This window comes from Lytechinus pictus, chromosome 9, assembly GCF_037042905.1.
Source record: "Lytechinus pictus isolate F3 Inbred chromosome 9, Lp3.0, whole genome shotgun sequence".
In the NCBI taxonomy this organism is placed as follows: Eukaryota; Metazoa; Echinodermata; class Echinoidea; order Temnopleuroida; family Toxopneustidae; genus Lytechinus; species Lytechinus pictus.
This window is the reverse complement of record NC_087253.1, coordinates 27,301,408-27,316,763: the sequence shown is the minus strand read 5'-3', so window position 1 is coordinate 27,316,763 and position 15,356 is coordinate 27,301,408.

The window sequence follows — 15,356 nt, the reverse complement described above, 5'->3', positions numbered from 1 at the left end:
TTTGTGTGCAAATCCAATGCAAATAATGTTATAAGCCAAAATTCATAAAATGTATCATTATTTTTCCTTTTACTGCTTAAAATCAATTAATTTTATCTTGCTTATGGTCAAAATAAAGTCCCCGACAATTTCCATTGAAAAAACAATAAAAAACAAAAAGTCAAAAAACAAAGAAATACATAAGAAATTTAGAAAACAATAGAATAAATAAGAAAATAAATGTGATGTTGAAATTTTTGAAAAATAAATTTGATCAGATGCCTATCTTGAGTCTGTGAAACAAAAATGAGAATTTTAGGGGCATTATTTTATTAATTAGAGCAAACTTATGATTTTATGCATAAATTAGCATAATTAATGAGCAATGAGATTTTTCGCAAAATTTGATATTATAGTTTTGTAGATAATGCCATGGGTAAGGGGCGTGCCAATTTTCGTCGCGATCGACGGCCGAGATCATAAGGAGGGGCTGAATCAGTGAACTTAGACCATGTTGGGGGAATGAATATCGAAATCTTAACCTCGAGTATATATATATATATTTATTTCTTTTGTTTTTCATTGTTGTTGATCTAGTTGATGTAATGGTGTAGCTTTGAAATTAAGATAAATTTATCCTCGTGTAGCCTTGAAATTAAGATAAATTTATCCTCGTGTAGCTTTGAAATTAGGATAAATTTATCCTCGTGTAGCCTTGAAATTAGGATAAATTTATCCTCATGCAGCCTTGAAATTAAGATAAATTTATCCTCATGAAGCCTTGAAATTAAGATAAATTTATCCTCGTGTAGCCATGAAATTAGGATAAATTTATCCTCGTGTAGCTTTGAAATTAAGATAAATTTATCCTCGTGTATTCTTGAAATTAGGATGAATTTATCCTCATGAAGCCTTGAAATTAAGATAAATTTATCCTCATGTAGCTTTGAAATTAAGATAAATTTATCCTCATGTAGCCTTGAAATTAGGATAAATTTATCCTCATGTAGCCTTGAAGTTAGGATAAATTTATCCTCGTGTAGCTTTGAAATTAGGATAAATTTATCCTCGTGTAGCCTTGAAATTAGGATAAATTTATCCTCATGCAGCCTTGAAATTAAGATAAATTTATCCTCATGAAGCCTTGAAATTAAGATAAATTTATCCTCGTGTAGCCATGAAATTAGGATAAATTTATCCTCGTGTAGCTTTGAAATTAAGATAAATTTATCCTCGTGTATTCTTGAAATTAGGATGAATTTATCCTCATGAAGCCTTGAAATTAAGATAAATTTATCCTCATGTAGCTTTGAAATTAAGATAAATTTATCCTCATGTAGCCTTGAAATTAGGATAAATTTATCCTCATGTAGCCTTGAAGTTAGGATAAATTTATCCTCATGTAGACTGAAATTAAGATAAATTTATCCTCGTGTAGCCTTGAAATTAGGATAAATTTATCCTCATGTAGCCTTGAAGTTAGGATAAATTTATCCTCATGTAGTCTTGAAATTAAGATAAATTTATCCTCGTGTAGCCTTGAAATTAGGATAAATTTATCCTCATGCAGCCTTGAAATTAAGATAAATTTATCCTCATGAAGCCTTGAAATTAAGATAAATTTATCCTCGTGTAGCCATGAAATTAGGATAAATTTATCCTCGTGTAGCTTTGAAATTAAGATAAATTTATCCTCGTGTATTCTTGAAATTAGGATGAATTTATCCTCGTGTAGCCTTGAAATTAAGATAAATTTATCCTCGTGTAGCTTTGAAATTAGGATAAATTTATCCTCGTGTAGCCTTGAAATTAGGATAAATTTATCCTCATGCAGCCTTGAAATTAAGATAAATTTATCCTCATGAAGCCTTGAAATTAAGATAAATTTATCCTCGTGTAGCCATGAAATTAGGATAAATTTATCCTCGTGTAGCTTTGAAATTAAGATAAATTTATCCTCGTGTATTCTTGAAATTAGGATGAATTTATCCTCATGAAGCCTTGAAATTAAGATAAATTTATCCTCATGTAGCTTTGAAATTAAGATAAATTTATCCTCATGTAGCCTTGAAATTAGGATAAATTTATCCTCATGTAGCCTTGAAGTTAGGATAAATTTATCCTCATGTAGACTGAAATTAAGATAAATTTATCCTCGTGTAGCCTTGAAATTAGGATAAATTTATCCTCATGTAGCCTTGAAGTTAGGATAAATTTATCCTCATGTAGTCTTGAAATTAAGATAAATTTATCCTCGTGTAGCCATGAAATTAGGATAAATTTATCCTCGTGTAGCTTTGAAATTAGGATAAATTTATCCTCATGTAGCCTTGAAGTTAGGATAAATTTATCCTCATGTAGACTGAAATTAAGATAAATTTATCCTCGTGTAGCCTTGAAGTTAGGATAAATTTATCCTCATGTAGACTGAAATTAAGATAAATTTATCCTCGTGTAGCCTTGAAATTAGGATAAATTTATCCTCATGTAGCCTTGAAGTTAGGATAAATTTATCCTCATGTAGTCTTGAAATTAAGATAAATTTATCCTCGTGTAGCCATGAAATTAGGATAAATTTATCCTCGTGTAGCTTTGAAAATAAGATAAATTTATCCTCGTGTAGCCTTGAAATTAAGATAAATTTATCCTCGTGTATTCTTGAAATTAGGATGAATTTATCCTCATGAAGCCTTGAAATTAAGATAAATTTATCCTTGTGTATCCTTGAAATTAAGATAAATTTATCCTCGTGTAGCCTTGAAATTAGGATAAATTTATCCTCGTGAAGCTTTGAAATTAAGATAAATTTATCCTCATGTAGCTTTGAAATTAAGATAAATTTATCCTCATGAAGCTTTGAAATTAGGATAAATTTATCCTCGTGTAGCCTTGAAATTAGGATAAATTTATCCTCATGTAGCTTTGAAATTAAGATAAATTTATCCTCGTGTAGCTTTGAAATTAGGATAAATTTATTCTCATGTAGTCTTGAAATTAAGATAAATTTATCCTCGTGTAGCCTTGAAATTAGGATAAATTTATTCTCATGTAGTCTTGAAATTAAGATAAATTTATCCTCATGTATCCTTGAAATTAGGATAAATTTATCCTCGTGAAGCTTTAAAATTAGGATAAATTTATCCTCGTGTAGCCTTGAAATTAGGATAAATTTATCCTTGTGTAGCCTTGAAATTAGGATAAATTTATCCTCATGTATCCTTGAAATTAAGATAAATTTATCCTCGTGTAGCTTTGAAATTAAGATAAATTTATCCTCATGTAGCCTTGAAATTAGGATAAATTTATCCTCATGAAGCTTTGAAATTAAGATAAATTTATCCTCATGTAGCATTGAAATTAGGATAAATTTATCCTCGTGTAGCCTTGAAATTAGGATAAATTTATCCTTGTGTAGCCTTGAAATTAGGATAAATTTATCCTCATGAAGCTTTGAAATTAAGATAAATTTATCCTCATGTAGCATTGAAATTAGGATAAATTTATCCTCGTGTAGCCTTGAAATTAGGATAAATTTATCCTCATGAAGCTTTGAAATTAAGATAAATTTATCCTCATGTAGCATTGAAATTAGGATAAATTTATCCTCGTGTAGCCTTGAAATTAGGATAAATTTATCCTTGTGTAGCCTTGAAATTAGGATAAATTTATCCTCGTGTAGCTTTGAAATTAAGATAAATTTATCCTCGTGTAGCTTTGAAATTAAGATAAATTTATCCTCATGTAGCTTTGAAATTAAGATAAATTTATCCTTGCGTAGCCTTGAAATTAGGATAAATTTATCCTCATGTAGCCTTGAAATTAAGATAAATTTATCCTGCTGTAGTATTAGCAGGATGAACTAATCCTTATAATTGTAATAGATTTGTATGATATATTTATTTGATCTGTTATTCCTATTAAATGGTTGTATTAATTGAAATGCTGTTCCCGTTTGTTTATTTTATTGTTAGAGACTTGCAAACATACATTGAATTGCCAATAGTCATTAAATAGAGTGATTGGAGAGAATGTGTAGAAGAGAGAACAAGTGATACAAGTGGTTGTTAAGTGCAAAAATGTGAAATAAATATTATGGAATGAATATGATGAACATTTGAAGAAAAATGAACAAAGATTCATTCACTTTGAAAAGATTTACTGTTTAATGCATATAGCATTTTCATTTATTTGAAAGCAGGATAAAAGAGCATTGTAGATTAAATGCCTTGCTCACGGGCATAGGTGCCGCGGCCGGGGATCGAACCCCGGACTTTCCATGTATAGCCAGGCGCCTTAGACCACTCGGCCACGGCACCCCCATAATAGTGATAATAGTCATTTATATAGCGCCATCTATCGATAAATATTTTATTTCGAGGCGATCAAGAAAAAGAATGAGTTTGGATGAGTGTCAAAGTGGCAATAACTAATGAAGAAAATGTAACTTTTCTCTAATACAGATTGGAGTTCATCAGAATCTGAAATGATAAGAAAAACAAAGATAACAACTTAGCTCACGATGTTCTGCTCACGTTCCGCGGTTGCATTTTGCAATTTTGTTGCTATTTTTAAAAAGTGCATTTAAAGGTCAAGTCCACCTCAGAAAAATGTTGATTTTAATCAATAGAGAAAAATCAGACAAGCACAATGCTGAAAATTTCATCAAAATCGGATGTAAAATAAGAAAGTTATGACATTTCAAAGTTTCGCTTATTTTTAACAAAATAGTTATATGAACGAGCCAGTTACATCCAAATGAGAGAGTCGATGATGTCACTCACTCACTATTTCTTTTATTTTTATTGTGTGAATTATACAATATTTCAATTTTTACGAATTTGGTGATTAGGACCTCCTTGCCTGAAGCACAAAATGTTAAAATAATGGAATTCCACGTGTTCAGGGAGAAATGAAACTTCATTCCACATGACAATGACGAGAAAATCAAAATATTTCATATTTCACATAATGAAATACAAAAGAAATAGTGAGTGAGTGATGTCATCGGTTCCCTCATTTGCATACCGACCGAGATGTGCATATAACTGTTTTGTGAAATGAAGCGACAATTTAAAATGTCATAACTTTCTTATTTTACATCCGATTTTGATGAAATTTTCAGTGTTATGCTTGTTGAATTTTTCTCTTTTTATTCAAATCAAGTTTTCGTTGGGGTGGACTTGTCCTTTAACAAAAAAGGTTTAATGACTTCAGGCAATTTGAGATTCAGTTTGGGAAATTTGTTTTGGCTGTGTGGAAACACTGCGGGAAACTAGGACAGATTTTGTCTTGAAATATGAAATTAATTCCACGTGCGCTTAAATGAACTTGACAAAGTCTTGAATCGGTTCAGCCATTTGATTGTAGCATAACTTTGATTATAGAATTGTAGATCTAACTCGATATCCATTGCCTACAGGCTTTGAAATTATTTCGCTACCCCAGCATAGACAAGAATAGATCTTGCAAAAAGATACTAAGATTTCAACATGCGTCTTCAAATGTCAAACAATTATAAATATCTAAAAATATTTTTTCTTATCAGTGGATTTTTTATACACCTAATATGAATGTTTTATGGCAATTTTTATTTATGTAACATTGACAACTGAAACATTGGTAATTAAAAATTGTTTAAACATCTTTTTAAATTACTCGAACGACTAACTAATAAATGCGGTTGAGAAATTAAAGAAAATGAATTTTGTGGAATTATAATCGATCATATTGACATAAAACGGCGCTAAAAAAAAATTACAGACATAAAACGGAGCTAAAAGTGATATTCCCAGGGGGGGGCACTTCCATTGACAAATGGATCCCATGCACGACCATGGGGTCTCGAAAAGCACCCTATACACGTTTTTTCCATATACTGAAAATGCACCTCTCAACAAGTATTGGCGTGTAAAACCATACCTTCAAGGGGGCTGTGAATACATATTTTTCTGCTTGTTTGTTTTATAACATGTTTTTTACTGTCTTCTCGCTAATCAAGTATGTCTCATAAAGCAAATTCTTCATCATTTGGAACAAGTATTATCACAGAATTGTACAGCGATCATTGAGAATGAAAAATATAAAATTAAAATAGTGATAATAATAGTCATTTATATGGCACCACCTGTCTAGAAAAAAAATCATTCCGAGGCGATCAAGAAAAAGAAAGAATGCGAGAGTTTGGATGACTCAAAGTGTCAATAACTACAGTAACTTTTGTCTAATACAGATTGAAGTTCATCAAAATCTGAAATAACAACTTAGCTCAAGATTTCTGCTCGCGTTCCGGTGTTGCATTTTGCAATTTTGTTGCTGTTTTTTGAAGCGCATTCAACAAAAAAGGTTAAATTACTTCAGGCAAATTGAGATTCAGTTTGGAGAAATTTGTTTTGGCTCTGTGGAAACAATGCGGGACGCAGCTATATACAGATTTTTGTCCCGATATTTGAAATCCAATCCATGTGCGCTCGAACTTGACAGAGGTTTGATTAATTGTAGCATAACTTTGATTTTCGAATTGGAGCCATAAGTCTTAATAGCCCCATCTCAAGTCCTCAACTACTCATATCAGACCAGGTTTATTGCCCATAATACATCATTCTGAAGCACATTAAAGATCATATTAACCATAAGCCTTAATAGCCCCATCTCAAGTCCTCAACTACTCATATCAAGTCAGGTTTATTACCCATAATACATCATTCTGAAGCACATTAAAGATCATATTAACCATAAACCTTCATAGCCCCATCACAAGTCCTCAACTACTCATATCAGGCCAGGTTTATTACCCATAATACATCATTCTGAAGCACATTAAAGATCATATTAACCATAAGCCTTAATAGCCCCATCTCAAGTCCTCAACTACTCATATCAGGCCAGGTTTATTACCCATAATACATCATTCTGAGAAGTGTAGTCTTAAAATTGAATTCTTATCTCAATGATTATATCACCAAGTAGGACAACTGGCACCTCTCCTCTCAAAATGATTAATATCTGTACGAAAATAAAATTGTATACTGATTCATCCTCTTTATTCCTATTAAAGACTAAATGTCAAAATGTATGTTTCCACGACTGTTCATTAATAACACACAGTCAATGAAAGACAACACAATTAACGAGTTGGTCAGTTTACTTTCCTTTTAATCCCATTTTTAAATCCGCTAGCTGAATTAAGTTTTCTTAAGCAAGCAGTTAATAAATAATTCACGAAGCTTACATTGTTTTACTTTGCGCTTAATATATAGTTTCGATTTTTGAATATCATCCGGGGGGCGGCGGCACTTACATTGAAGAGTGGATACCATGCGCGACCAAAAAAACATGTAAAAAAGGATGTCTTTTTCAAGATAGGGCACGTTACGTACGTAACGTAATAAGGGTGTCAAAACACTAAAATAATGAAAAAAGGTATCTATTTTCGCTAGGAAAGCTACGTGTTTAGGGTCAAATTTACGAGGGTATAAAAAATTAAGACAAAAATGTATTATAAAGGATGTACTTTTTGCCCGAAGAGTCAACATTACGTGTTTAGAGTACGATTTGCGCGAGGTGTGGGAGGTGGGACTGTACTAAACCTACGACCGACGTCTGTGACATAACAATTGAAATATCGCTGTACTTGTTTAGGGGTTCAATTCATAGTCCAGGATAGGCCCCATAGAAAATTGACCAAACCTTGTTTTTTTATATATACAATATTTTTTGATGGTTTCTTGTCAATTCGAGGGTGCTGATTACAAATCTGGATGATGCCACTCGTGTAACCTTGAGCATTTTCCGCAAATTGGCAAAATCCAATATGGCCGCCAAAATATGCAAATTACCCATGAAAATCATAAAAATGTCCGTATATTGACTGTGAAATGCATGAAATTGTGTGGCAGGAGTGAAATACAATCTTAAAAAATAGTTTTTGACAAAATGTTTATTTTCCTGATATTCAAAATGGCCACCATAAGCCCTTTTATCCTCTATTAAGTACAATATGAATAGGGAAAACTAATTTTCACAGAAATGAGCTCTAAACTGTAAAAATCGCGATGTATGAACGAAGCAATAATATGTAAATCATCATTACTAACGAGATATATCATTTATTATGTCATATATGGGAACATTGCTGTATTTTGATATCTAAAATCGCCGCCACTGGCACAAACAGTATTGCGTACAATGGCAACGGGGCCCAAAAAATCACACGAGTGGTTACTAAAATGCTTATTATGAATATTAAACGAGTGGAATACTGACTAAAAACATAATTGTTCACGAAATATATTATTAATATGCCATGCATGTGATGAATGTTGTATTTTGATATTCAAAATGGCCGCCATAGCCCCTATATTCATCATGTAGCCTATAATGCAAATGGAGAAACTAATTTTCACACGAGTAAGAGACATAAAATGCATGTAATTGTGATCTAACAGTAAAATATTTTCTGACAACATGTTTTATAGCAAGACATATCATTCATTTTGTCATGCATGAAATAAATACTGTATTATGAAATTCGAAATGGCCCCTATAGGTCCTAACAATATTATCTACAATGTGAATTGCGACATATTTTGTAAGAATTTGGATTTGCTTGACTATGACATCCATAATTTCAATCTTGTTGTAAAACGTTATTTGAAAACGTTTTTTTTTTAATTATCGCATTCCTAGGTGATAAATACTGTATTTTTTACATTCAAAATAACCTCTACAAGCCCTAACTAAATTATATAACATGCGAACAGGGAAACTAATTTTCACAAGAGTGAGAATCATAAAATGCATATAATTGTGATGTACGAGTAAACATACTGTCTTCAACATTATTTCTATCTATATACATCACATAATGGTCGTGGTTATGGTGGAGGTAATAAATGTTGTATTTTGAAATCCAAAATGGCTGCCATAGGTCCTCAAAGTATTATGTACATTGTAACATGGGACATATAATTTTGACAGAATTCGGCTTTGCTTAACTCTAAATATTGCATATAATTGTAAATTGTGATGTGAGGGTGAATTATTGTCTAAAGTAATGGTTTCTAACGAGATATATCATAATGTTGTGTAATTAAGGTGATAAATACTGCATTTTTAAATTGAAAATGGCCACCATAGGCACTTATCGTATAATATACAATTTGGGTGGAGACAAATAATGTTCACAAAAAAGGCATATGGCAGCCATTTTGAATGTTGAAATACAGTATTTATCACCTAAATTACATAAGATATGATATGTTTTGTTATAAATCATGTTTACAGACAATATTCCACCCATACATCACCATTTGACCAAGCAAAGCCAAATTCTGTTGAAATTATTTGTTCCCATTCATATTGTGCATTATACCGTAGGGGCATTTAGCGGCCATTTTGACATTAAAATAACGGTATTTACCACCAAACTGGCAGAATTAATAATAAATCTTAATAAAAATTATGCTTTCAGACAATATTTTACTCATAGATCACTATTAAGTGCATTTATGGTGCTCACTCCTGTGAATATTGGTTTCCAACTTTTCATTGTACATAATACAGTTGATGTCGATGGCGGCCATTTTGAAAGTCAAAATACAATATTTAACACAAACTTGAAACCTGAATAATATATTTCGTTAGAAAATACGTTTATAGACAGTATCCAATTAATTTTTCACATACATATGCATTTTAGTGCTTACTCTTGTGATTTTTTTCTCTCCAATTTCTCATTGTGCATAATACTTTTAGGGCCTTTGGCAGCCATTTTGAATATCAAAATACAACATTCATCACATGCATGGCATATTAATGATATATTTCGTTAACAATTATGTTTTTAGTCAGTATTCCACTCGTTTAATTTTCATAATAAGCATTTTAGTGATCACTCTTGTGATTTTTTTGGGCCCCATTGCCATTGTACGCAATACTGTTTGTGCCAGTGCCGGCAATTTTAGATATCAAAATACAGCAATGTTCCCATATATGACATAATAAATGATATATCTCATTAGTAATGATGATTTGCATATATTACTTCGTTCATATATCGCGATTTTTTTTGCAGTTTAGTGCTCATTTTTGTGAAAATTAGTTTTCCCTATTCATATTGTACACAATAGTGTATACAATGGCCTATGGCGGCCATTTTGAATATCAGGAAAATTAATATTTTGTCAAAAATTATTTTTTAAGATTGTATTTCACTCCTGCCACACAATTTCATGCATTTCACAGCCAATGTGCGGACAATTTTATGATTTTCATGGGTAATTTGCATATTTTGGCGGCCATATTGGATTTTGCCAATTTGCGGAAAATGCTCAAGGTTACACGAGTGGCATCATCCACATTCGTAATCAGCACCCTCGAATTGACAAGAAACCATCAAAAAATATTGTATATATAAAAAAACAAGGTTGTGCCTCTTCTATCCTGGACTATCAGGGAATACTTGCCAAGAGTATCGTTTTGTTTCCTATACTTGTTAAGGGTAGGGTTTTACATGCCACTTGTTAAGGGGTGCATTTTCAGAATATGGGAAATATGTGTTTAGGGTGCTTTTTGAGACCCCATGGTCGCGCATGGTATCCACTCGTCAATGGAAGTACCCCCCCCCCCCCGGGAATATTAGACCTTTTTAAAAATTATTAAATATGATCGATTACAATTCTAAAAAATTATCATTCAATTTTTTATAATTTCTCAATCGCATATATTAGTTAGTCGTTAAAATATTTAAAAGATATTCATACAATTATTTAATAAGCAATGTTTCCGTTGTCAATGTGAGGTAAATAAGAATTTGCTGTAAGTCATTCATATTAGATGTATTAAAAATCCACTGATATAAAAAAATATTTATTAGATAATACTAAATATTTGACGTTTGTCAACATTAGTTCAAAACTTGTAAAATGCATCTTTTTGTACGATCTACTCTGATCTTTAGCTGGGGTGGCGAAATGATTTCGAAGCCCATAGGCAATTGATATTGAGTTAGATCTACCATTCAATAATCAAAGTTATGCCACAATCAACGAACGTAGAGGGCAGCAACACGCTTGTGTGTTGCTGCCCTCTACGTTCGTTGGCCACAACCAATTAACAAAATTGAATTAAGGCTTTGTCAAGTTCAATTAAGCGCACGTGGATTGGATTGCATACCGCAGTATTTCCACAGAGCCAAAACTAATTTCCCCAAACTGAATCTCAATTTGTCTGAAATAATTTAACCGTTTTTGTTGAAAGCACTTTTTTAAAATAGCAACAAAATTGCTAAATGCAACCCTGGAATGCGAGCAGAAAATTTTGAGCTAAGTAAGAGGCAAGTAATTTTTGAGAAATAGGCCCTAACATGATTATTGATTGTTGCTACGTTTAATTGGGATTTTCTGGATTTTTTTCATTTTTCGAAAATTACCTGAAAATGATCCGGATTACCCAGAATTCCCTTCCAAGTAAAAACACTGGTATGCCGTCATACGTGTTTTTTTATATAATGACACATTTGAAGATTTCGGACAGACGTAAAGGTAGATTTTATGATATTATTGAATAAAAATAAATACCAGTTATGGTAACGATCTTAAAATGAGTTCGAACATAATCCAATTAAATGACAACCCGATGTTTGTAAGTATGAATGAAAAATATCTACCAAATGGTTCAGGTAAAAATTATATCATTGCTCAAAAATGAGCAAAATAAGCACGGAATTCCATGAAATGTCAGGTATTTTCCCAAAAAAATATTAGTACACTGTCCAACATAAGTCTTTTTGTGATCAGATTATCGGTTTTCAGCTAACATTTCATGTTTTCACAAAATAAAGTTTATTTCAATGTACCAGAACTAGATCTATGATAATTATGGTGACAATTTAACCTTGATTTTAAGGACTTCCTAATAAAATAATATTGTTTGTTGCAAATAAAGTATTTTACCTTTAAACAATGAATTCGTCAAAATTATACAAAATGTTCATGCATTAAAATATCAAAATAATATTAATTACTATATCCAATATTCTTGTTAGCCTTTGTAACAACTTGCATCCTAGCAAAACTGTTGTCAACTTCAGTTGTCTGAGAATGAACATCAGGTCCTTTCATTGGGACTTAATTTTGCTATGGCTCCTAAGCAAATTAACCGAAAAGAATACATCCATAACATTGAACCCAGCCTCAGACATCTTACTCGGTCTCAATCAGACACAGTGCGTATCCAAATCTCACAAGTACTGACTTCGGTTAACCCACCTCGGCCCAACCTCACTATTCATTAATAACACATAGTCAATGAAAGACAACACAATTAACGAGTTGGTCAGTTTACTTCATATCCTATTTGTAAATCCGCTAATTAAATTAAGTTTTCTTAGACAAGCGGTTAATAAATAATTCATGAAGCTTACATTGTTTTGCTTTGCGCTTAATATATGGTTTCGATTTATGGATATCACTTTTAGCTCCATTTTAGGTTTGTAATGTCAGAAATAGACCTAAAAACAATTAAATATAATCGATTCTAATTTTACGCAAATGTTCAGTTTCTTTAATTTCTCAAACGCATGTATTACCTAGTCGTTCAAATAATGTAAAATGATATTTTAAAAATTATTTTGATTAGCATTGTTTCCGTTGTTAATGTTACATAAGTGCGACATTTGCCGTAAGCAATTTCTATCAGATGTATTGGAAATCCACTGATATAAAAAATATTTATTAGCTGATTACTAATTTTGAAAGTCTGTGACTTTTAAGTTATAATTGATACAAAAGTTTCTTTTTGTACGATCTAGTCTTGTCTTTTGCTGGGGTGACGAAATTACTTCAAAGTCCATAGGCAATAGATACTGAAGTATATCTACTATTCTTTAATTAAAAGTCACAGTTATGCTACAATCAAATAGCAAAATTACACCGTGAGATATAATTGAGTCTAATGTTTTCAATTAGTTTCTTTTTGCACGACCTAGTCTTTGCTTTTGCTGGGGTAGCGAAATGATTTCAAAGCCCGTAGGCAATGGATATTGAAATAAATCTACAATTCATTAATCAAAAGTCACAGTTATGCTACAATCAAATAGCAAAATTATACCGTGAGATATAATTGAGTCTAATGTTTTCAATTAGTTTCTTTTTTCACGACCTAGTCTTTTCTTTTGCTGGGGTAGCGAAATGATTTCAAAGCCCATGGGCAATGGATATCGAATTAGATCTACAACTTAATAATCAAAGATATACTACAATCAAATGGCAAAACCTATTCAAGACTTTGTCAAGTTCAAGCGGGGAAATTTGTTTTGGGTCTGTGGAAACACTGCGGGACGCTATACAGATTTTTGTCCTGAAATTTGAAATCCAATACATATTAGACATGCCTAACGAAGAATTAACTACGAATTCGTCAAAATTATCTAAAACGTTCGTGCTCAAAATATCAAGATAACATTCAATTCCATATCAACTATCCTTGTTGACATTTCTAGAAGAAAGGTTGTATATTTTGATTGAATTTTAGGGCGATGAATTTTATTTTTCCATCAGTTTTCAGTGAGAAATTAAAAATATGTCTCTAAATTAGGAACTTGAATGTCAAAAGGACTTGCAGATTCCGTACAGACCTAGAACGGAGCGAAAAGTGAAAATGACAAATCATATACAAATCGAAAGCTTTTATGGGCTACACAAAATAGCAATGCAATATTTACACACTAAAAACGAAGAGAGAATGTAAATATGGATTTTATCATTTTATGACATGATTTCTTCTTCTTTCGAATCATGTATACAATACAAAAATATCATAAAAGCAAATTCTTCAATAATTTGAAACAAGTTTTACTACCTAACTGTACAATAATCAGTGTAAAACTATCATTGAGAATGAAAAACATAAAATGATAAAGAAATTATAACATGACTCTAATACATATTGAAATCTATAAAAAATAATCGATCTACGTTAATTTGTGGAGGTGCCGTGGTCGAGTGGTCTAAGGCGCGGCACTTGAAAGGAGATCGGAGGATCGGAGGTTCGATTCCCGTTAAAAGAAGCACATTAAAGATCATATTACCCATAAGCCTTAATAGCCCCATCTCAAGTCCTCAACTACTCATATCGGGCCAGGTTTATTACCCATAATACTGAGCAGTGTCGTCTTAAAATTGAATTCTTATCTCAATGATTATATCACCAAGTAGGAAACTGGCACCTTTCCTCTCAAAATAATTAATTTCTGTTCGAAAATAAAATTCTATACTGATTCATCTTTTTCATTCCTAATAGTAAATGTCAAAATTTACGTTCCCACGACTGTTCATTAATAACACACAGTCACATGGTTTTGATTTGTGAATATCACTTTTAGCTCTGTTTTAGGTCAGGTATACTATCGGATACAAGTGTTCGCGATCGAGTAACTTACGACTGGCAAAACAAATGGAAACAGTTTCCCTTCATGAGCTTGCATCAACACGGCGCCGATGCCGACATGCATCCGTGCGCACAACGAACTCGCTATCGATGTCCGTAATCTTAGTACAGTAAAATGACTCAGCCTGCTCTTAAGTGTTCGGAAAGCGTGTTCATGCGCTCTCTTTAGTTTCTATTTCTTGCCCTTTTCTCACTTATTTTTGTCTTTTTTTTTACTTAATCCCTTCGTGTTTTACCTCTTCCCTCCTATTCATATTTCCCTCTTCAGTCTTTACTTTGTTTTCTCTTTGTTTGTTACTCATCTATCTCCATCCACTTACTATCCTTACTACTACTACCCTGGCTATCTTACAAAATAAACCTAAATCATGATTCAATCTAATTTTTAACATTCTTGGATTAAAACATAAAAGATATCATATATTGAGAAAAAAAACACAAATTCGGAAAGGTGATGTCATGGGCTTGGTCATTGCACAAGACGACATGCATAAATAAACTGTTTCACCGAAATACTACAGACTTTAAAATGTCATAACGTTGTATTTCCTTGTACGTTTTTGATAAGATTTCAGTATGTTCTTTTGTATAATTTACTTTCTAATCATTGTATTTCAATCCTAGAGTATCACCCCTTTAAGAACTTTAAAGTATGTTGTAGTCATCAGTTGATCAGGGGCGGATCCAAGGGGAAGGGGCCCATCCAGCCTCAGCCCCCTATCCATCCATCCACCCATCCACCAATCCATCCACCCATCCATCCATCCATCCAGTCATCCGTCCATCCATCCAGTCATCCATCCTTCATCCATCCACCCAACCATCCATCCATCCACCCAACCATCCAGTCATCCATCCATCCATCCATTTTTTCTTAGATTTCATTTTTTTTCATCTAAAAACAGGGTAGCCCTTTATGGTTTATCTTTCAT